Source organism: Pelophylax lessonae (genome assembly GCF_965119305.1).
Source record: "Pelophylax lessonae genome assembly, chromosome: 6".
Taxonomy (NCBI): domain Eukaryota; kingdom Metazoa; phylum Chordata; class Amphibia; order Anura; family Ranidae; genus Pelophylax; species Pelophylax lessonae.
Genome location: NC_138773.1, coordinates 99,025,498 through 99,050,593, shown reverse-complemented (window position 1 = coordinate 99,050,593; position 25,096 = coordinate 99,025,498).

Below are 25,096 nucleotides of genomic sequence, written 5' to 3'. Positions count from 1 at the left end.
CCCAAAAAAAAATGTAAAAATCAAAATTTTTTAACATTTTTGGCCAATTTGTTTTATCCTACCTATGTTTGGTAAAAAAAATCGCAAAAAGCGTATTTTGATTGGTTTGCGCAAAAGTTATCGTGTTTACTAACAAAGGGAAAGATTTTTGTCATTTTTGTTGTTTTTTTTTTAACGCGTAATGGCGGCGATCTGCGATTTTTTTTGCGGTACTGCGACATTGCGGCGGACAGATCGGACCCTTGACTGACATTTTTGACACTTTTGGGGTTACCAGTGACATTTCTACAGTAATCAGTGCTATACATATGCACTGTTACTGTAAAAATACACTGGCAGTGAAGGGGTTAACTTTATTTGGGAGGGAGGGGCTGTGTGTGTCCCTAGGGGCGTGATTCTTACTGTGATTGGCTGTGGCTCTAGCTGTAAGGACACTGATCAACGGATCTACATACTAGATCCGAGTAATCAGTGTCTTTACAGCGATGAGAATGACAGGCAGCTTGTTTACACAAGCTGCCTGACATTCTCCCTCTTCCCCCGACGATCGCCGAGTGGCCGGCGGACATCGGGTCCGCTAGTCACACGCGCGGGGGGGTGCGTGACCGCGCGGGAGCGGGAGCGCGCCTCCGCGGGCGCGCGCTCGCTCCCCAGACCCTCCCAGGCTAGTGACGTTAATTAACGTCACTCTGCCTGGCAGGGGCTGACCGCCGCAGTAAATCTACTTGCGGCGGTCGGCAAGCAGTTAAGGTTTCTCATTTCCTTCTTGTTGTATCCCTTCTCAATAAATCTCTCTATAAGGAGATCTGCTTGTATGTCATAATCCCGGGCATTACTACAGTTCCTACGTATACGTAACAACTGTCCTTTGGGGATATTCCCCAGCCATTTAGGATGGTGGCAGCTCCTCTTTGGTATGTAGCCGTTCTTATCGGTCTTTTTAAAAAATGTCTTACTGAAAATATTTCCATCCTGTTTGAACAGCTCTAGGTCCAGATGCATAGATGCAACATTTAGCGATGACCATGTATTTTTTTACTGTATATATCTTACTATTATAACAAAATTTTTACTATATGCATTTTTTTGTGTCAGTCTTGTCTGTATACATGTCTGCATTTTATTTATTACTGATGTCAATATTTGTGTTAATGACTGTATGTACAATACATTTTTACATTTATAATCTAATTTTGTATATCTTAGTTCGTAACCTGCCCCACTGTACAGAGCAGGTAAGTATATCAGGTTTGTTATTTAAAAAAAAAAAAAAAACAGAGACTTTAGTATCACTTTAAGCTTCGACAATAAACCTGGAAGCTGATTGGCTTCCATGCAAAGCTGCACAAGTTTTAGTAAACCCCCCTCCTTTTGGGCCTAATGAGGTAAAAGTAAGGCACCAGGCCTTTTTTCAGCTGGAACTTGGTGGAACTCAGTTCCACCACCTCTGGTTCAGGCCCTCTCCTCCCTGCTCACCACTATCTCTTGTAAACACAGAAGCCTGGCTTCTGTATTTACAAGTGACAGCCTGTCTCCCAATGTCTCCCACAGATCTGATCTCCTGAGCGGCTCCCACTTAGTGCAGGATGGGAACAAGGCAAATGAAGGTGCCCAGTATGCAGTGCAGATTCCAAAACCTGCATTGGATGATCTCCCTGCAAATGAGAGAGGCAGGGCCACCTACAGTGTGTAGTGAGGTATTGTACCAGCTGGATGCTTCAGCCTAATACAGCAACACAAGGAAGACATGTGGAAGATGGTGGGCTTCTAAGGAGGGAAAAGATGGGGGCAGTGGAAGGGGGGTTGCATCCAAAATATCAGATTTGAACAGGGGTGAAAGTGAGATGTGGATAGGGGATGTAGAGGAAAGCAGCTGTGAAAGAAGGCAAAGTGCACCCCTGAACCCTGCACTCTGTATGCAGATCTCCCCTGAATCTGCACACTGTACCTAGAGCACCCCTGAACTCTGCACTCTGTGTGTAACACCCCCCAACACAGCACTCTGTACGTAATGCACTGGTATTTATTGCACCTTTAAGACCCTTTCACTGTAAGTGAAATTTGAGAAAACCATTTGATGTGGTTTGGAGGGTGTGTGTGTGAGGGAGGCAGTTTTGGAGGGTTGTGGTTGAGTTCCTGCACCTATTTTCTGAGAAAAAAAGCCCTGGTAAGCACCATATTATAATTAGGATTGGCTTTGTAGCTGGCGATAGTTTTCAGTACTGTTCCTTTAAATAAAATGTTTAAACACCTCTTCTAGTTCATTTTTTAAGATTTAATTGGTTTAAAAATATTACCTGATAGTACTGTGTATCATTTTCATGAGTTCATGTTTGCCACTTTGTTATTATATACTAGGATACAATCTTTCTTGCAGTGTAGGATATTGCTTTATTAGCTTGAGACTCCCTCTATTGGTCATTATGTGAAAAGCAGTAACATTTTATAATCACAGTTCATAGTCTCTTCTTTCACATGACATACTTTATTTTTATTATTATTATTATTTTTTTCTTTTTACAAGTTCTTAGGAAGTGTTTTTTTACAATGAACATGTGAAAGTTCCCCTACACATGCACATTTTTGCATAAGCCTCATTTTTTTTTTTTTTTTTTTAACAAAGGAGAAATGTTCCGCTCTATGGGCAAATTGTAAGAATGGCTAACAATTATTATTATTTCAGATGAGTGGGTATGGCGCTGCTTTAAGTGTGTATCCCTTTAATGTACCTGTAATTGGTGTCTTTTTTGCTCCCTCCCCACAGCTGCTATTCCCTGTTAGTTTTATTCTCAGGCTTGAAAAAGGAACACGGCACCGAAGTGTGTTGCCTTTCCAGTTTGATATTAGCTTAGGAAGCACTCTGCTTGCACGGATTGCTGTTGCTAACCGCTGCTACTTGGAAGCAGGTTAACCACTTTACCACCGGAGGAATTTGCCGTCTTACGTCCAGGCCACTTTTTGCGATTCGGCACTGTGCGACTTTAACTGACAATTGCGCGGTCATGCAACGCCGTACCCAAACGAAATTTACGTCTTTTTTTCCCCACAAATAGAGCTTTTTTTTGGTGGTATTTGATCAACTGTGCTATTTTTACTTTTTGCGCTATAAACAAAAAAAGAGCGAACATTTTGAAAAAATAACAATATTTTTCCCCCCCAATGAAATCCCCCCCCCCCCCAAAAATGTAAAAATCTAAATTTTTTATCATTTTTGGCCAATTTGTTTTCTGCTACATATTTTTGGTAAAAAAAATCGCAATAAGCGTATTTTGATTGGTTTGAGCAAAAGTTATTGCGTTTACTAACTAAGGGAAAGATTTCTGTCATTTTTGGTGGTTTTTTTAATGGCAGCGATCTGCGATTTTTTTGCGGGACTGCGACATTGCGGCGGACAGATCGGACCCTTGACTGACATTTTTGATACTTTTGGGGGTACCAGTGGAATTACTACAGTAATCAGTGCTATAAATATGCACTGTTACTGTAAAAATGACACTGGCAGGGAAGGGGTTAATTTTATTGGAGAGAGAGGGATTAATGTATGCCTGGTGCTTACTGACATGTGTGGAGGGAGGTGACTGAGTGACACAGGGACAGATCGCATGTTCAGCTATGCTGAACCCTGCAATCTGACCCTGCCTGTCACTTAGGAGATCCGCCCGCTTGTGTTTACACAAGCAGGCGGATCTCCACACTCGATTCCCCGACGATCGGGGAAGAGCAGCGGCCCTGGCCCAACTCCCGCTGTGACTGAACACAGCGGGAGCGAGCCTCCGGCGGCGCGCGCGCGCCACCCACAAGGGGAGGAGTCCAGCGACGTATGTCTACGTCGCTGGATGATAACGAGCCACATTGTCGCAGTAGCAGCAATGTGAGCGGTCGTTATGTGGTTAAAGAAGAAATATGGACAATGGTTTTTTGACTATGCTTCACCTTTGGATCACAGGAGTGACGCTCGTTCTGCACTTTGTGTGCATCTAGCAGGAATCACTGCAGGTAATCACTGGCTGTGTGGACAGTTCCAAATAGCTGTGGCCATCAGCAACCTGTCATTATAGTGAATGAGGAGGTGGCTGCACCTAGCCACTCACAACTGCAGCAAGAATCAGAAGATCCCTGCGGCTTCAATTCACACCGGCCTAAATCGCCAATGTGGATGTGGCGTAAGGCAATATATTGTTGCACAGGGTCCTGTCCTGCAGGGTCCAATGCTGACCATCAATTTAACAGTTTGTCCTTGAGTGTCCAGTGAAGTCTGGGTAATATTACATTAAGCATAGAAAAGTCATAGATAATGGTTCCTAAATAGCCCGTTTCATATTCCCTTGTGGAATTCCTGAGTTGCTAGCTATTTTAATGCAGGGACTGCACAGACATGACCATAAAAACGAATGCCTTGCCTAGTTGGGAGGGATTATGCCTATGAGGTAATTTCCTATGCTTTTATTGCCAGTATTCAATCACTTGAAGGTGGCATCATAACCCTATCGCCAAGGATATGAAGATGCTCTGTGTCCCTCCAATGTACAATAAAGAAAGTTTATTCTTATCCAATGTCTTAGAGGCAGTACTTTTATGTCAGAGGTCTTGTGTATTCCCCCTGTAACTGATAAAAGCAAGAAGAAGTGGGACTCATAAAGACCCTAAGACCATAAGGTGGTGTTACCTATACTATACTTTGTCTCCTTGGCCTGCATTTTCCAGGCATTTATGCATTCTCAAAAAAATTAACTATGCATATCCTGAGCAGCCAGAAGACTCATCCTACTACAATGGAAAGCCACAGTAGTTCCATTTCAGACAGACAATAGACCTCTTTAGACACTTCCTCCAGATAGAATTCCAGGGTTGCTTTATGATGTCTTTAAATTTCTAGTTTATGACTTCTGTAATGGCAATTTTAGTTACTGTCCAAACAATGTTCTTAAGAATAAAACTATGAAGCCATGTGCTAACAGTTCATTAACAGTATTGTCTATTATTAATGAAGCCTGTTAAAAATCATCATAGCTCCATATATCCATTTCACTCCGACTGGCAGACAAAACTTGGGCACTTTTCCTTCCCGTGCCCACCATCACTGGGGTATTCTTCCTCCTGTAATGCTCACTCCCATAGGAGCTGCTGGATTTGTCGTGTCTTTCCCCCACACAGCCAGGCAACGGGAATCTTCTCAAAGACTTTATAATCGGTTCAGGGGTTTTGGTTTTGTTTATTTAGGGGATAAACTTCATTAGGGAATAGGGATACATGGGATGCCCAGGACTGAAGTCCTGCTGCCTCAGAAGGGGTCACTGTTCAGGCCTCCTGCTGTACAAATACTTTTTAGCAAGCCAGGGCGTCTCCCAACCGAGACTGTGGCATAGTAGAGATCCCTCTGTCCTTTTCCTTTTTATCAGCTACAAGCCTAGAGGCAGATCTCCTCGCAACCTTGGGACCCCTTCCAGACCACACAACATAGCTTTCTCACTCTATCTTCCACCCAACTCCGTGCTTGCCAAGCTCTACAATATTGAGGGGTTATCCAGCCACCCTGTCAGGTCTTCTGCCTGGGGATTGGCCAGTTTAGTATAAATATGCAGATTAGCACCTCCTGGCCTCCACCCACTAGCTTCCAGAAACTTCTCCAAGTTTCTAGAACCAGGGGGAGGCACCAAGGCTTGCCCTGTAGAGTCCTCCAGGTCGACCTACAATAACTTGAGCCAATTACAGACTCTCACAACTACCATTGTAGTTACAAAGTTACGAATCACAAATACAAATTTACCTACGCCAGTCTAGCACTAGAGGGTACTACATTGTAATGACTTCTCCTTGCTCCAGACAGTTTAAGCAAAGTAACACTCCTCAAAGACACTTTGCTTTTTACCCGTTACTATGGGCAATGACTTTGATATTTACAGGGAAATCCCAGACGAACCTCCACATGTAGCACTCACTCCTTGTTTTCTATTGGTTGAGCCAGATGGACTTGTGTCTTTTTTTAACCTGACTAACTATGTAACATGACAGTAGGGTTGCCACCTGTCCATTCACTCTGACAGTCTGGGTTTTAAATCATGTGCCTGGGTCTGCCTTAAACACCGGACACATTATTCAGAATAGGCTGTGGCTCCCCAAGTATCTGAGATAGTTAAACAAAAATTTGTTCCCGTCTGAGAGCTGTGGGCTGTTGCCTGAGATAGTTACACAAAGATTTGTTGCCGTCTGAGAGCTTTGGGCTGTGGCCTGGGGGCCGGTATGGCATCCCTGCATTCGCCACAGCGTGTTGCATTATCATTCTCCTTGGGGCACCTAAAGGTGTACCAGGTCTTTTATAATCTTATAGTGTACACTACAAAAAAATGTTTCCTGTGCCGCTGAAGTGTTGGGTTTGGCTTGAGGAAAAGGTGGAAACCCTACACGACAGCCACACAAAAGTAAGCACCTTTTTTTTGGTTCATCAGAAACCGGACAAATTCTGATCCATGCACAGGCAGGCTCGTTGTACTAAAGTCAATCCATTGATCGACTCCAGTATATCCAGCCTGTCAGATTTTTTTCATGTGATCACTGCTGGCAGCTAATAATGCCACTCAAAAATTGTTAAAATAGGGAGCGGGTGGAGGTGTTCACACTGCAGCATTAGCTTTGCCTCAATTTTTAGCAAAAATAACACTGCCTGCAGAGTTTGGTAGGCATTGGTGCTTTGAAACTGCCTCCAGTCACTACTTTTGAAACCCACCGCAAGTGTGCCATAAACACACTGTAAATGCACCAATGGCATATACAGTGCGTCCAAGATGCAGTTGCAAACTGTCAAAAGTGATAATTTCCCATTTTAGCCTTGTACAAAATTAGAAACAGAGGGTGTTTGAGGAGTGTTGCCTGACACAACATGAATGCCTGTACAACACATCCAAAATGCTCATTAATGCTATAAGTGTAAATATACACTTTAAGACTGCTTAAGGATTCAATGCCTGTCTGAAAGAGCCCTAAGGCTCTGTTCACATATATGCAGCTGCGGCTTCAGTGCGGGAGTCCGGTGCAGTTCTGTTCACTGGTTCAGGTGCGATTCAGGAGCAAATTTCTACCTGAAATTGCACCGGAACCGGATTCAAAATTGCACAGGACCATTTTTGCTGACATGCACATGTGTGAACTGGCTTGCATTGGGAAGGCTGCCGGTTCAGATGTTATGCGAACAGAGGCATTTCTAGGTTCTCCAGCACCCTTGGCTATTGGGATATTGGTCTGGTCAGTTAAGTAGCAGAAGGGGTTTCAGCTGCTTTGGTGTTAATGAAATTAACAACAGGTGCACTAGATGGGCAACAATGAGACAACCTCCAAAGCAGGAATGGTTTTACAGGTGACATTTTTTTCCCCTACTCATCTTTTGACTTTTGATTCTTTCACTAGTTTTGCATTTGACTAGGGTCAGTGTCACTACTGGTAGCATGAGGCGATACCTGGACCCTAAAGAGGTTGCACAGGCAGTGATGTCCTGGTGCAAGAAAGGAGAGAGCGGCGCCAGCTTAGTATAGTACAAGTTTATTTAACACTGTTAAAATTGGTGACTCACTGTCCGAGGTTGGGTGAGACCGGTACACAAAGACTGTTAGGGTCATCCATCTTCCTCTTCCAGGATAGTGGTCATAGGAGAAGGTGGTGAGGTTCCAGAGGTATAGCCGAGCCGCTGTGAGGCTGCTAGTTGTCACTGGCCGCGGCGGAGCATGCACAACAGGGCTCCGGCTGCCGACTTCTGATCCCTGATGACATCACTTCCTGGCAGGAGAAAAATAGGGGTTGCACGCGTTCAGAGCATCCGTGCTTCTTCATCAGTCCAAATTGGTTGGACTAAATGAAACTAGCTAATTGCTGTGAGAAAACAGTTCAAAGGTTGTATCATGAAACCTTTATTTACATGTGTGAATCGCAGTGATCACTTGGTACAGGGCCAATTTCATAGGCCCTGCACCCTGAACTGTGATCTGCTGTGCCCTTTGCAGGGTGCGCACAAACAGTGGGAGTCCCAAATCCAGGAAGCTACCACCCGGCTGTTAATACACGAGGGCCGGTTAAAGCAGTGGTGGTCAACCTCATAAATACAGAGGGTTTCAAGTCCTGTCCATGTTTAAAGGCCACACAATAAAATTTGCACTTCTTTTCACCAGCATTTGTGTGCATACCGCATGCATGCTGTGGTGTGTTCTTAAATCACTTTGCAGTGCTGTGTGTTTGTGTTTTTTTTTATTACAGGCATACCCCGCTTTTAAGTACACAATGGGACCAGAGCATGTATGTAAAACGAAAATGTACTTAAAGTGAAGCAATACCTTTTTTCATTTCCTAGGCAAGCTGGCTGGCCACAAATAGGATATGTTGTAGTCCTGGGTCTCCTCACATTGCTCCCTAAGGTTGGTATCCCTGTCACTTATGGTTTGGGAATAGTGCCATGTCGAGGTGACCAAGATTTCCCATAGACGCCAATGTTAAAACCTGGGAGTAATGCCATGCCAAGCTGACCAGGCTGTGTCCGTACTTGCGAGTGTACGTAAAGTGAGTGTACTTAACACGGGGTATGCCTGTATTATTTTTTATTTTTGCAAAATGCTTTTTAGAGTATGCATGTTATTTTTGTGCACTGCAGCATGTTGTACTGCATTTTTGTGCACACAATTCCAACACATGTCCTACTATTTACATAACGTTTGTGTGAACTGAAGCCATAGTGCATAAAGCAGGTTGCTTTGTTGTTGTGTTGGGCAATGCTGCCCAATTCAGCTGATGTGGAAAGGCTTTAATGCACAAAACAATTTGTTTTTGCAACCATTCTTATCGCAATGACTTTGCAGAAACTCAAGATTACATAATTATGTTTTTTTATTACTTTTCCAGCACTACATGTTCTCCAGCCATGGTCTCCTGCAGACAACCAGCCAGCGAGTCAACATGCATCCAACACCGTTCTGTTGCTTTTGCTGTTGTATGAACCCTGCATATGAACAAACAGACACTTTTGAGTAATGAATCAAATGATGACTGCAATGGAGTGCAGGGTAATATTACCATTGTTTTCTTGGCTGTACAACCAGCTCGTGGCTGGATTACATGGGATTTTTAGAAATTGTTGTGGTAATCCTATTCTGCTTTTCCATGTTCGTGCTTCTGGCCTTCCTACTGACATGAACATTTGGGAATTTCAGCCTTGTAGCATATGATGCGGACAGCTCTCCCAACAGCACATACCAGATGCGCAATCCTAGCAACAAGGAACTTGAAGACCAGCACTTTTTGTCATGACTCTTGGGTGTCTTCCACTGGCAATATATTGAAATCTATAAGCATTGGCGTAATGACACCCAATATTTTTTGTCTTTTTAGAGACCCCTGGGAGTCAGTCTTTTCGCTTGTATGAGCTGCTGCAAAAGAATACAGTCATTCTCCATAGGCTATCAGGATGAGATCATTAACGTATTGCTTTGTTTTATTTCTATACCTGACTGCTCCAAAAATGACCTGTTCATATGATAACAAGATTTTCAGAACAGTTTCTAAAATATATTTCAACTTTACTTTACATTTTTGGACATTTTTACCATACTTTGGGCCATTGTTTTATTATCCCACTCCTTATGAAGCACATTGATCTCTATCTCTTATCTTGTCCCAATACTCTATACAAGAGTTAAAAGTAATTAGATTTGATTGTGTTGACGAAATTGTACTAGACAGCCTCTATTTGGAGACTGCTGCAATGGATCACAATCCTGCCCACTCCTGCCCACTCCTTACAATCCTACAATTTGCATTACCTAATCCTAATATCTCTGCTTTCCTCAAATTTGTAGCCAAAGAGACTGAGGACATCCCCCATTAAAAATGACCTCAATCTACTAAAACTTAGTGGAAAGCTCCATGACAAATGATTATTAATTACACTATTACCATTAAACCCTAAGATAAAGTGGGAAATACAGAAGTGATGAATAACAATCAGGAGTACATGTGCCTCAAAATTCTACAAAACAAAAATTGGCATTGCCCTATTCCGGTTTCTTTGGTAAACAACAAATTTTAATAAGAAGTTTGATTAGCTAGTCGATACGGCCTTAGAAATAGTGTGATTTATTTTTTAAGTCAACCTCAGTATATATTAATGTACTATTCCCTAAGGTTCCAACATTTTTATGCTTTACCCAAAATTCATAAAGACCACCTGAATCCTCCAGGCACACCTATTGTCTCTGGCAGAGGCAGGGTTGACTGAAAATGTCAATCGATTGATTGACACCCAACTATGGCCACATGCCCTTAGCCTTCCTTCATAGATTAAGGATACAGTTCACTTTCTCCAAATCATTGAAGATATGCAGATACTCTAGTAAGCACTGTTCGTCATCATCGATGTGAAGGTACTATACAGTTGCATACTACACTAAAAGGGTATACAAGTAATAAGAAATATATTACAACACACAAGCCAACAACAGTGGCATCATAATGAATTCATTGGATTTTGTTTTACAACCCTATCTTTATTTTCGGGGGCTCCTACTACCTCCAGGTACAGGGCATAGCGATGGGGACCTGCTGTGTACCCTCCTATGTCAATCTGTACCTGGGAGAGTGGGAGTGTCAATTGCTCTCAGATGGTTTACGTGTTTTCTGTATACACATGCCACAAACGTTTGTGGCACAAGTATATCAACAACATTTTTGTCATCTGGGATGGTTCGGAGGAACTTCTTAAGCAATGTTTATCACAAATGAACTCAAATACCTATATTTTTAACTTTACGATGTTGTATCTTCAAAAAATTACCTTTTTGGATGTGGCGGTGCAAAGGCAACCTAATGGTGGTTTATCAATTAGCCTTCATCGGAAGCTCTCCATCAGAAGGCCACTGCTGGAAACGCCATATTACATGCAAGTGGCTTCCATCCCACTCCATTGGTCTCTCTTATAGCATATAGTCAATATTTAAGACTTAGACGGAACAGCTTAAAATAGAAAGGGTTCAGAACAAGGACACCGCTATGAGATTCCTTTTTCAAATTTTCGAAACCGCATGTGCAAGCGAGGGATGTAATCCATAAATATTTGCACCTCAACATCTTACCCCATGGTATGATAATTTGTGGTGGCTTATCCCCAAATAATGTTTAGATGAGGCTCATCCATATTTGACAAATTGGTTCACGGCACATATAAAGGGGATTCATGTGTAAGCAGAGGCACATTCTGTTATTCTGATGTGTAGATACGTGGAAGCACACTGTTTTTGCCCAACGAGGACGTTTACAAACCTAAACACTAACTGTGGTCATCTACTTGATATCTGATTGTGGTTTCTGCTAGGTAGGTAACACCAAAAGGGAGCTCTGAAAACACATCTTCAATCAAACATATGCCATGCAAGTGGGTAACCTAAGTCTACCAATTGTTTACCATGTGGCAATAATAGATAATTATAAATTTACCAATGTCCATTTTATAGCATTTGACCACATACATCAGGATCCCCGGGGAGGGCATTGGGACAAATTATTCTGCAGTGTGAACTGAAAATGATCCATTGCCTGCAAACTACAATTCCTCCAGTCTTAAATTTAAGCTGTTAAGTTTAAATCCTCCTGAAGGGTATACTTCTGGAAGTATTTAACTATACTGTTACAACCTCACTGTGTAACATGATCCTTGTGGTTCCCCATTACATACTGATGCATTCCTTTTCAATGGGCATTTTTTCCTGAATGTTACATATAGGTATTTGCCCTGATAACATGTTTTTGGTGATGATTCTTGGTAGTGACTATTGCTATGTGCTTTGTTTGATATTGATGTACATAAATATTTTGTAAATTAAAGATACAAGTTGCCTATTCACTGTAGATGTATACATTTTAACATGTGTAATTTGCCAGTTACATTAAATATATTGTGTATATAGTATGTTTAGGTCTTCTCCTCCTTTTTTTTTTTTTTTTTTTTGAGAGGTTCTCCAGTGGTGGCCCCTGTATTTGGGAAACAAATAGCTGTATCCAGGGTAGGACTGACCTTTTATGTTACCTGCCTTGGGTTCTTGGTCACCCTGTGCCCCTAATAGACACAGGGTGACTTACACATAAGAGGAACCAAGGAAGCTGGACATGGATTCTCCCATCCTCCCTAAAGCAATCTGGGTTCCACAAGCCCCCCAACCAAAGTGACTCAAGTCACACCCCCCCTTTTTTTTTTTTTTTTTTTTTCTGTAAGCCTATAAAGTCTTTAGGGATGTATATGGTTGATTTCTGTTGGGACGTTGGCGCTATATGTACTTGTTTAATCACCCCTCAGTCTTGACTATCTTCTCTCAATCTCGCTTTCATCCTTTATCCATCTCTCTTCTGTATGTCTGTTTCCTCCCTCTACCTATATCTCCCTCTGTGTCTCTCCTATTCTACCTTTTTCTCTCTGCCTGAACCTTTACCTCCTTCCTTTTCTTCTTCCATCTCTAACTGCCTTCCTGCGTGTGTTTTTTTTTTTTTTCCTCTCCAGCCTGCAAATGCACCTGTATGTTAGCCTTTGTGTCCATGCACATTAATTGGCATTAACGCTTGATACATTTTTGCACGTAATGCACTAATGGCCAGAAAACAAATTTCTATTCTGGCAAATAGTGCAAACATGCATAAATGCATGTGCAATATGCGGCTTTTACCACATTTTTTTTTTTTTTTATTTATAAGCCGCTTTTCTCCTGCCAGAAGAAAAGACATTCAGTGCATGTGCAGTTGGACAACACATTTATATAGAATTCACTCCCTGTGTAGATGAAATTTTATCTCAGCAGCAGATAAAGTGTTGAGGGCCTAATAATTTCTTTTATTTTATTAAAAAAAAAAAATGATCTGCTTTGTGCAATGATACTGCACAAAGCAGTCCTTTTATCTCCTCTTCTGGAAGACGTCCCCCCCCAGTGCTGTCTACTTACTCCAGATGCCCCCTTAGCAAATCGGGTGCTACAGAGTCCCCCATGCGTGCTCTCCCGAGTCAGGTTGTGGGCATCTATAGACACACATGGTGCTGGTATGCCATACCTCCTCTCCCTCCTCACAGGAGGTTGATTAACCACAGAAGGAAACTATGGCTCCTGCTCCTCTGTCTGTTGTGAGACCAGGAAGTAAGAGGAGCAGTGCTGCAGCCTGTACTGTTCTGAAGCAATACTAGGAGCTGGGTAAATGTAAATAGAACTTGGAGTTGTTGTGTGGGTTTTTTTTTTTTTTTTCTAGGGTGAAGATCTTCTTTTAATGAAGGGAATTTATTAAAGCCTATGTTCACATTTCTGAACATGTTAAACCCAAAATACGGGTGTAACATATTCATTACGCGATCAGTGCTGCTGTGTCACTTTCACACCGCATCTCCGATCTCGGTAAAGAGCCTACTGACGCAGGCTCTTTACCATGTGGCCAGCTGTGTCCAATCACAGCTGGTCACATAGTAAATAGGAAGTGCCGTTGATCGGCTCTCCTGACGGGGGGGGTCTGCACTGGTAATCGGAGCATTGATTACCAGTGCAGACCCTTGGGGTGTTGCCCCTAGAACCACCAGGGATGCCCACCCATGACCCCAGGGATGCCCACCCATGGCCACAAGGGATGGCAATTAGGGCTCAGGGAGCCCGCCAGTGCCCTCCCTATCAGTGCTGCCCATCATTGCCATCTATCAGTGCCCACCAATGCTACTCATCAGTGTCACATATCGATGCCCATCAATGCCGCATATCAGTGCCTCCCCATCAGTGCCTCCTCATCAGTGCCTGTCAGTGAGGCCTCTTCAGTGCAGGAAAAAACGTATCTATTTAAAAAAAATTTGTAACATAAACAAAAAACTTCTTTTTTTTTTTTTTTTTAACTTTTCGGTCTTTTTTTTTTATTTGTTTAGCAAAAAAGAAAAAACCTTGCAGTGATCAAATACCACCAAAAGAAAGCTCTATTTGTGGGGAGAAATTACATAAATTTGGTTTAGGTACAGTGTTGCATGACCGCGCAATTGTCATTGAAAATGCAACGGCGCTAAAAGCTATAAATTGGCCTGGGGGGGAAGGGGGAAAAGTGCCCGGTATTGAAGTGGTTAAGGTAAAAAACATTGTGACTTAAGAACCACTTTACGCAGGGAAGTTGAATAAATCAAAGGCTGAGCTCCCTCTAGTGGTATATTTACAAACCTATTTTATACCTAACAAAAGTATGTCCTATTCCAGCATGTGCAAGGTTAGAGTGGCAGGTGAATGCACTTAGGGGTTTGTAAGAAGCAGTGGTGAGGGGGAAGAAGGGGGAATTAGGTTTAAGAACATTGGATGTAAAGAGGGAATGCAAGAGATGGACCTTCAGGTACAGTTGTGCTAGTAAAGCCACAGCAGGGCTGGGGAGAGTGTACAGACCTTGAGCCACGCCAGAGAGGCAGAGGGCGATTAGGGAAGTTAGCAAGTGGCTAAGGAGCTAGTGTAGAAAGGAGGGGTTGGGTTCCTGGATAAATATGCCGACTTCTCAGTCAGCTACTGGCTCTTTAGCAGGGATGGACTTCACCTAAATGAGGGGGGGGGTCTCTACCTGTTTCTCCAGGGCCCACCTGCCAATCGGTCCTGTTTTGGAGTCTGGGGTGTCCCTATGAGGGTCCTCAGTTGCTCTGCAGGCTGCCATATTCTTGTAGCCTCGTGTGCCGAGGAGATCGGTGGCCATCTTGGTACAACCGACACCATACCCCCCAACCATCCCGGAATCCGCGGGACTGTCCCGCAATTTGGCCGCCGGGTTTGGCCAGGAACTCGGGGCTACATATCAGCATTCATTGTAACAGCACAGCCAGTGATATGTGGGCAATTGGGGAGGGGCAGCTGCAAGGAGAGTGATTGCAGCTGTCAAGTTTTAGCATTGATGTCGGGTGTGGGCGGGGCCGTATGCGGGTCTCCGCCCCCTTGTTCCGTTCTTGGAGAAACAGAAGCTGGCTGGGGAGGAAGGTGGAAGGGGGTGGGACCAATTGTAACTGCTGTGTATGTGCACACACAGCTTCCCCCTCCTCCCCAGCATTCAGAGCTTTCATCCTCCGTGCCTGAAATTGGCTCCACCCACCTCCCTGCCATCAGAGAAACTGTCTGAAGCTGGATGGGGCAGGAAGGATTAAGCCGCGGGATGGATGGATGGTGTCAGCGCCGGTTCATGGACTTGGTAAGTGTTACTGGCCCTTCCCCTCTCTCTCTCACTACCCCCCTCTCTCTCCTCCTCTATCCCTCCCCCTCTCTCCTTCTCTATCCCTCCCATCTCTGCTGCCTGCCCCCTCCTCCTCCCAGCTCCGCCCTCGTCTTCCGATCAGAAGGGTGGACCCGGGGTGCAGAGCAGTGCACCCCGAGTCCACCCATTGTGTGACCATAGCGAATGAAAATTCGCTATTGTCACACAGATCCTCCTCCTGGCCAATCAGGAAGCGGGTCTTCCTAAATGGCCGAAAGGCAAAACCATGCCATTGGCCGAGGAGGAAGCAGAAGGACTCGAGACACCGGGGGACAGAGGAGAAGCCGCTGCAGGTAAGTGCACTGGTCTCGGGTGGGGGGGCACGGCACACTGGTCATTATGCATTAAAGGGGTCACACTGGTCATTATGCATTAAAGGGGTCACACTGGTCATTATGCATTGAAAGGGGTCACGCTGGTCATTCTGCATTAAGGGGTCACGCTGGTCATTCTTCATTGAAAGGGGTCACGCTGGTTATTCTGTATGAAAGAGGTCATGCTGGTTATTCTGCATTGAAAGGGGTCACGCTGGTTATTCTGTATGAAAGAGGTCACGCTGGTTATTCTGCATTGAAAGGGGTCACGCTGGCCATTCTGCATTGAAAGGGGTCACGCTGGCCATTCTGCATTGAAAGGGGTCACGCTGGCCATTCTGCATTGAAAGGGGTCACGCTGGCCACTCTGCATTGAAAGGGGTCACGCTGGCCACTCTGCATTGAAAGGGGGCACGCTGGCCACTCTGCATTGAAAGGGAGCACGCTGGCTACTCTGCATTGAAAGGGGGCACGCTGGCCACTCTGCATTGAAGGGGGCACGCTGGCCACTCTGCATTGAAAGGGAGCACGCTGGTTATTCTTTATTGAAAGGGGTCACGCTGGCCACTCTGCATTGAAAGGGGGCACGCTGGCCACTCTGCATTGAAAGGGAGCACGCTGGCTACTCTGCATTGAAAGGGGGCACGCTGGCCACTCTGCATTGAAGGGGGCACGCTGGCCACTCTGCATTGAAAGGGAGCACGCTGGTTATTCTTTATTGAAAGGGGGCACGCTGGTCTCTCTGCATTGAAAGGGGGCACGCTGGTCTCTCTGTATTGAAAGGGGGCACGCTGGTCTCTCTGTATTGAAACGGGGCACGCTGGTCACTCTGCATTGAAGGGGCACACTCTACCTTGATTACTGAAGGCCCCTTTCACACTTTTGTGACCTCAAAGTCACGCAATTTTTGACAGCGTTTTTTGCCGCAAAGCAATGCCTATTACATTTTTCTGTTTGCGCCCCCCAAAAGGGGGCATTTGGGTTGGATGTAGGTGGGGGCATTTGGGGTGGATGGAGCTGGGGTGGGCATATGGGGTGAATGGAGCTGGATGGGGGGGTTTATGGAGCTGGGGTGGGCATTTGGAGTGTTTGGAGGTTGGATGGGTGTTTGGGATAGATAGTGCTAGGGTGGGCATTTGGGGTGGATGGAGCTAGGGTGGGCATTTGAGGTGGATAGAGCTGCTGGGGGAATTTGGGGTGGATGGGGGGGTGTATGGAGCTGGGTGGGCATTTGTATAGAGCTGGGGGGGTGGATGGTGTAGAGTCCGACCCCCCCCCCTCCCCTGCATTCTGTACATTACATACTCCTGTCTCCTGCATTTTGTACATTACACTCTCCTGTACTATATACACAATACTGTACATTATATACTTCTCACCAAAGTCTTCATTGTCTCAACAGTTGCTGCTTGCTATGCAGTCTCTGACTATTTTAATGAAGTTCTTCTTTAAGGTAGGCTGAGCAATCAAAGCATATTTTATGAGTACTAGGAAGTCTGGGTTTTCTTTACCCTATCCCTTAAGCCCCTCCCACTGATAAGCAATTGGCCTCACCCACAATTGGCCGCTACACGCGCCGCAGGTTTTGTTTTCTCTTTTAGTGTCCCTCATTGCAAAGTTCAAAAGTTGGGAGGTATGCCGACACAGCCATTTTGCGGTGGTTTTCTTTAGAGGAATCAGAAAGGGACTTCCTGGAGGTGGTTTTTGGTGGGTGGAGCCCCTCCCTATACCCTGGGCTCTTTCTCAGATCATTCCTTTTTTTGGATCGAGCTGCTGCTGACACATTCTAGGCCTCCTGCTGCTTCTGGATACAGTGAGTCTTTCTTTTTTCCTCTTCTTTTTTTTTTCTCTTGTTACAAGATCGAGTTTCGATCTGTCCCCGGATTGCTTGCTGACTCTCTCTGGGGCAGTTTAGGACATGTTAACAACAGGGGGTAATAGTTCTGGTTCGGTGTGTGGCTGTTTTTCAGGCTTTTATTCAAACCTGTTCACTGTTCCCAGGAAGGAAGGCAAGGTGCAGCCAATCCTGGACCTGAAAGCACTAAATTGCTTCATGCGAGTTCAAAAATTCAAGATGGAATCGGTTCGCGCAGTGGTGGCCTCCCTACATCAGGGGGATTTCCTGGCCTCCATAGACATCAAAGATGCCTACCTTCATGTTGCAATCTGTGCAGGACACCGACAGTTTCTCAGTTTTGCCGTGGGAGAGGATCACTTTCAGTTTGTGGCGCTGCCCTTTTGTCTCACCTCTGCTCCTCGGGTCTTCACTAAGGTGTTGGCTCCAATCCTGGCGTGTTGCGGCAGCGGGGGATATTGGTCCTGGGTTACCTGGACGATCTGCTTCTCTGTGCGGAGTCTCCTACAGTGCTGGAAACAAATTTGGAAATCACCATAAGAACTCTGGAGGAGTTCGGGTGGATTCTGAACCTTCAGAAGTCGTCCTTGGGTCCCTTCCATGAGACTGGATTACCTGGGCATGACTTTGGACTCCTCCTCAGCCAAGGTGTTTCTTCCCCTTGAAAAAGCCCAAAAACTCCAGACTGTGATTCAGCTGTTGCTGTCCAGCAGATGGTCGTTCCTTTGGACCTGTAGGAGTTCTGGGACTGATGGTGTTCCAAGAGGATCCTCCAGATGGAAATCCTTCTCAAATGGAACAAGAATCCGAATTCCCTGGACATTCAGATCCAGTTGAGCTGGGTGACCAAGGAGTCCCTGATCTGGTGGCTTTGGTCCCCGATGCTCAAGCAAGGGAAATCTTTCCTCCCCTATATATTAGACAATTGTCCCCACAGATACAAGTCTGTCTGGATGGGGAGAGTTCTCGGCAAGTTGTCTGGTCAAGGAGTCTGGCCCCAGGAGGAATCCAGGTTCCCGATCAATGTTCTGGAGTTGAGAGCGATCCAGCTTTGCCTAGTCCACTGGATCGAGTACCTGCAGGGTTGTCCAGTGCGCATTCAATCGGACAATGCCACGACCGTGGCTTGTATCATTCACCAAGGGGGCACAAAAAAGTGTCCTTGCGGCCTTGGAAGTGGCAGGCATTCTTTGTTGGGCGGAACACTTTGTTTGTTTCAGCTCTTTCTGCTGTTCACATTCCAAGAGTGGAAAATTGGCAGGCGGATTACCTCAGTCGACAGGCCTTGGATGCAGGGGAATGGTCACTCCATCCGGAGGTGTTCCAGCAGTTTTGCCTTCATTAGGGCACTCCAGATGTAGTCAACAGGAAAGTACAGAAAAGTAAAGTACAGAAAAAGTAAAGTACAGAAAAGTAAAGTACAACAGGAAAGTACAGAGGTTTGTGGCTGCTCCTGGGACCCTCTGGCAGACGCACTGGTGGCTCCATGGAGTCAGTATCAGCTGATGTATGCCTTTCCTCCTCTCAAGTTGCTACCAAGACTTCTTCGCAGGATTGAGGTGGAAGGGATTCTGGTCATTCTTGTGGCTCCGGACTGCTCTTGTCGAGCTTGGTACGCTGACCTGGTCAGGCTAGTCGCAGACGCTCCTTGGAGACTGCCTCTCAGGGAGGTTTTACTGTCTCAAGGGAAAATCTTCCATCCTGCTTTACGGTCGCTGGCTTTGACGGCTTGGCTGTTGAAAGCCAGGTGCTGAAGGACAGGGAATTGTCTGCTTCAATGATTCCCACTCTGCTTAAAGTGAAGACAGTAACTTCTAGGAAGATTTATCATCGCACGTGGAAGTCGTATATTGCGTGGTGTGAGTCTCCTGGAGCTCCCCCTCGCTCTTACTCGGTGGCTCGGATCTTGGCTTTCCTTCAATGGGGAGTTGATCAAAAGTTGGCCGTGAGTACTATCAAATGTTCAGTCTTGGCAATTTTCTTCCAAAGGCTATTGGCCACCCACTCCCTGGTGCATACCTTTTATCCAAGGGGTGCGGCACTTGATACCTCCAGTGTGACCTCTATTGCCGCCTTGGGACCTTTAATTTGGTGCAGTCGGTTCTTCAGAAACCTCCTTTTGAAAGTATTTGGGAGGTTTCCCCTGCTTACCTTATCCCAGAAGGTGGCCTTCTTGGTGGCTATCACTTCTGCATGCAGAATATCTGAACTGGTATCTGAACTGGCGGCGCTCTGTCGTTCTCCCGAGCTGGTGGTTCACAGGGTTAAAGAGGTACTTTGTCTGGATCCGTCCTTCCTTCGGAAGGTGGTTTCCAGTTTTCACTTCAATGAGGCCATCGTGTTACCTTCTTTGTGTCCTAGGCCAAAAACATTTGCACCACATACTCTGGATGTGGTTCGGGCAATCAGAGTGTACTTGGCAACTGAGTCTTTTCGAAAGTCAGATTCGCTCTTTGTACTCACGGATGGTTCAAAGAAAGGGCTGCCTGCGCCTGCTGTGACTATTTCTAGATGGATCAGACAGACAGTTGTGCAGGCTTATTCAATTAAGGCTCAGGTTCCACCTTTCCCTGTTAAGGCGCATTCTACTTAGGCGCTTAGTGCTTCCTGGACTTTTCGCCATCAGGCATCTGTGCTTCAGGTTTGCAAGGCGGCTACCTGGTCGTCTGTTCACACCTTTACCAAATTTTATAAGGTGAATGTGCTGGCATCTGCAGATGCCTCTTTTGGCCGCAAAGTTTTGCAGGCTGCTGTTTTTAGGGGGCTTTTTGGCCTTCCTTGAGGGTGTTTACTGTTTGTTTCAGGTGGGCCTCCTCTTGTTCTGATGAGTCCTGTGTTGTCTGGTTGGCTGTGTTTAGCCTGGGGGACTTTGTTTTTTTTCTGCTGTTCCCACCCCTCATTTTATGGCACTGCTTTGGGACATCCGTACCGATATGCATCGGAGACTGCATCCGTCAATGAACGTTAGAGAAAACAACTGGATTTTTGACTTACCATAAAATCCTTTTCTCTTAAGTTCATTGATGGACGAAGTACCCGCCTCTCTATTTTGAGTTGTGTTAGTATTATTTCTCTGACAATGCTTTGATACAAAACTGACATCCTATGCAGAAAGAGAGAGGGTATACCCCCATAGGCGTAGCCAGAACTTTTTTCTGCCTAGTGTCCTACTCCTGTAGGGTATAACCCTACTGATATGCTTCAGAGCCTGCATCCATTAATGAACTTAAGAGAAAAGGATTTTACGGTAAGTCAAAAATCCCAGGGTTTTTTTTTGTGCTATAAACAGAGTGACAATTCTGGAAAAAAATATATATATTTTTTACGTTTTGCTATATAACATTGCCAAATTTTTTCATAAATTTAGACCAATGTGGGTTCTGCTACATATGTTTGGTAAAAAAAAAAAAAAAAAACCCTATAAGTGTATATGAATTGGTTTGTGCAAAAGTTATTGTATTTACAAACTAGGGGAAAGATTTGTCATTTTATTTTTTACTGGTAATGGCGGTGATCAGCGTTTTTTAGCGAACTGTGACATTGCGGTGGACAAATTGGACACCATACTGACATTTTTGAGGAAACCAGTGAAGTTACTACAGTAATCAGTGCTAAAAATATGCACTGTTACTGTACTAATGACCCTAGGGGTGTGTTCTAACTGTGTGGGGGTTGTATTCACTGAATGAACACAGAGACCTGTGTTCCAAAATAAGAGGAACACAGGATCCCTGTGTTCATCACTGACATAACAGCGGTCTGCCAAGTTTATAATGGCAGCCTGCCGTTCTGTCTCCACTGGGAGTGATTGCGGGTGCCCGGTGCCAATCGCGGCCGCCAGCCCCTCTGATTAGCTCCCCCTATGGCCAATCGGCACTCGCCCCCACTAGCAGTCTCATGAAGCGATGTACAGTGCCTACCTGCTGCAGTATGTGACAAGCTCAGCAATGGCATGCAATGCCAAGCTGCTGCAAGCAAAGCCAACAGAATACTGGCATTTATAAAAAAGGGAGTTCATGCCAGAGATAAAACGATAATTCTCCCACTCTACAAGACTCTGGTCTGGCCGTATCTCGAGTATACCGACCAGTTTTCGGCACCGCTCCTCAGGAAGGATGTGCTGGAACTGGAGAGAGTCCGGAGAAGGGCACTCAAGCTAATAAAGGGAATGGAGGACTTCAGCTATGAGGAAAGGCTACAAGCGTTGAACTTAAGCCCCGTACACACGTAGCTATTGTCAGCCGAACGATCAGCCGTCTTTTGTCCGGTGCTGTCCTGTCTGCTGAAAAGTGCTAAAGACTGCACACGAATTTTGTCGGCCAACAACAGCCGACTGCAGAAGTGATGTCATGTGATGTTTAACTTTCCGTGTGTTTTTTTCTTTTCTGAGCATGCCCAGTCTTGCTAATCTGCTGTTTGTCGGCCGAATTCTGTACTGACTGGCGAACAATCGGCCGTTCTGGTGATGGCCAACAAAAATTTCAAAGTCTGCACGCCAGATTCTGTTCGGCCGAAAAGTCGCAGTCGGTTGTCGGAAGCCTCATACTAACAAGCCGACAATCTGCCGATCGGACGGTGGCCGAATATTTACGGCCGACAATCGCTACGTGTGTACGGGCCTTTATTTTCTAAAGAAGAGGCGTTTGAGCGGGTATATGATTTCAATGTACAAATACCATACTGGTGACCCTAGCATAGGGAACAAACTATTCAGTGAAATGGGAATTTAAAAAGACATGCGACCATTCACTAAAATTAGAAGAGAAGCCTTTTAACTTAAAACATTGTAAATGATTCTTTACCGTCAGCGATAAGGAGGTAGAATCCTCTTCCACATGTAGTGGTATCAGTGGGGAGCATTTAAAAAAAAAAAAAGCACCCTAAAGTGGAGTTCCGGCCACAAAATCGACATCGATTTTGTGGCCATCCGCTTCCTATTTTTCACCTGAAAAAAGAAATGGATAGTTACGATTTTTTTTTTACTTACCTTGTTATTGTGGAAAAATATACTCACCTTTCTTCCACTTCCTCCCTCGGCGGCCGCGGCCTGCGGCGTCACTTCCGGTTTGCAATGATTCCTGGGAGCTGAATCCTGGGAGCTGCACTGGCCCCGTTTGTCACTTCCGGTGCGGCGCCGCACCGGAAGTGACGAACGGGGCCAGTGCAGGCGCATTCTGGGAGAAAAGGACACGGAAGAGGACGCAGAAGAGGATCGCGCTGGCTTCAGGTGGCCACATCCGAGATGGCAACGCTGGAGAAGAAATTTTAAGGTTAAGTATTTCTTCTTGCAGGTAAGTGTGACCCGGGACAGTACAGAGGCTATCCATTGTGGAATATACTATCCCTGACTGTCCCGGGGGTCGTTTTATTGAAAAAAATTGTTCGTGGCCAGAACTCCGCTTTAACGACCACAACATACAGGGATATACAATGTACTATTGACAGCACACACACATCATAGGTTGAACTGGATGGACTGATGTTTTTTTTTTTTTTTTTTTCCCTCCAACCTCACGAACTATGTTGTCTCACGCGTTCATATGCTACCACTCAATACACAAAAAATAGTCCACAAGCAACTGCATGGTAGATTAGATACTGTAGTATAGCTAAACAGCAGTTAAATAATTTAAGTTTGGATCAAAGCTGCACTCAGTCTCACTCTAAATCGCACAACCTAAGAGTCGCACTAGTGGAAACGCAGCCACTAGGCTAGAGTGCGACTTTGAGTGCAGCTTTGATCCAATTTTACACTCTCTGGATCAAAGTCGCATCAAAAGTTGAATCAAAGTAGTGCAGGTACCTTTTTCAAAGTCGCTGAAATTTAAAGTTGCATAGATGAGAACGGTTGCCATTGATTAGTTGCACTTGTGGAAAGGTAGACTTAGTGTGGTTGCCTGTACTATGATCATTGTAGAATGTGAGCTGAGAACCCAGAGCACTTCCAGCTACACTGACATTTCGCCCCCGTGTCCAGCTTCCTTCTCCTATGGTAGTCTTCATTCAAAGCCCAGCACAGCTATACTGTATATGTTCACCTCCCCCTCGTGTCCTGTTTGAATTATTTCTTAGTTTTCTCATTAACTAGAATGTACAATGCATTCTTCTTTTTTTTTTTTTTTTACAATGCATTCTTACTGATGAAAGAACACCGGGTGGGAACATATGATCAGCTCCTCCCATTCTGTATACGTCCACTGGCTACACAGGAACAGTGTCTTTCCCTGGAAGTGATGTCACTAGCTTTCAATAACCACACCCACTTGCTGCTCTTGGACTCAGCAGGAATTGAAGTCGTGTGACAGCACTGAAAAGTGCAAAATAAAGGGAGAAAAACTGATTATTTTTTTTTCATTTTGACACATAAGGCTGAACTCCGCTCACAATAATTGCTGGGGAGAAATTAAGGTATTAGGCTGTACTTCTGTTTTAAGTTGAGGCCAGGCCAGAGTCTTGTAGAGTGGCAGAATTATTGTTAAATGTTATAAGTAAATCCCCTTTTTATTGTATGCTAATCTGCTGGCTTTGCTTGCAGCAGCTTGGCATTGCATGCCATTGCTGAGTCTGTCATCTACTAGGATCCCCAGATCTTTATCCATCCTGAATTACCCCAGAGGTTCTTCTCCTAGCGAGTAACTTGCATTGTATTTTAGCACCCAAATGCATTACCTTACATTTTTCAACATTAAACCTCATTCGCCATGTAGTTGCCCACCCCATTATTTTGTTGAGTCATCCTGTAAGGATTCCACATCTTACTGTGAAATGATTGCCCTGCTTAGCTTTGTATCGTTGGCAAACCCTGAGATTGAGCCATTTATCCCATCCTCTCTATCCTTTATGAACAAATTAAACAGAATTGGTCCCAGAATAGATCCTTGGGGGACCCCTCTTACCACCCCAGCCCATTCTGAGTGCTCATTATTTATCACCACTCTTTGGACATGCCCTTTTAACCAGTTTTCTATCCAGGTACTCACCATATGGTCCATGCTGACAAACCTCAGTATGTAAAGGAAATGCTTATGGGGAACTGTATCAAATGCCTTTGCAAAATCCAGATATACCACGTCCACAGGCCTACCTTTATCTAGATGGCAGCTCACTTCTTCATAAAATGATAACGGATTGGTCTGGCAAGAATTATCCTTCATGAATCCATGCTGATTACTACTAATGGTACCGTTATCATCAGCAAATTCTTGGATATAGTCCTTTATTATCCCCTCCAATAATTTGCAAACTATTGATAGACTGACTGGCTTGTAGTTTCCAGGTATATGTATCTGCCTTTTTTTTTTTTTTTTTAAATACTGGTACCACGTTGGCTTTTCTCCAATCAGCTGGTACCAGTCAGTAAATTGTCCATAAAAATTAGGAACAACGGTCTAACTATCACCTATCTTAAGGAATCTGGTGTAAGCCATCTGGTCCTGGTGAGGTAATAAGTCTATTTCTGACACTGGCTTCTGTTAACCACAAGGATACATTCTGTGATGTGTTTATTAACCACTTTACGACCAGCCACGTAGACCGGGGTGATGCCTCTAGCTAGAAGTATCATCCCAGTACCGTATTTTTTTTTTGAGCCGGCGGTAAGGACCGATGCATCCGTCCCCCCCCCCCCCTCCCGCGGCTCTGCCCGAGTCTCCTGTCCCACCGGGAGACC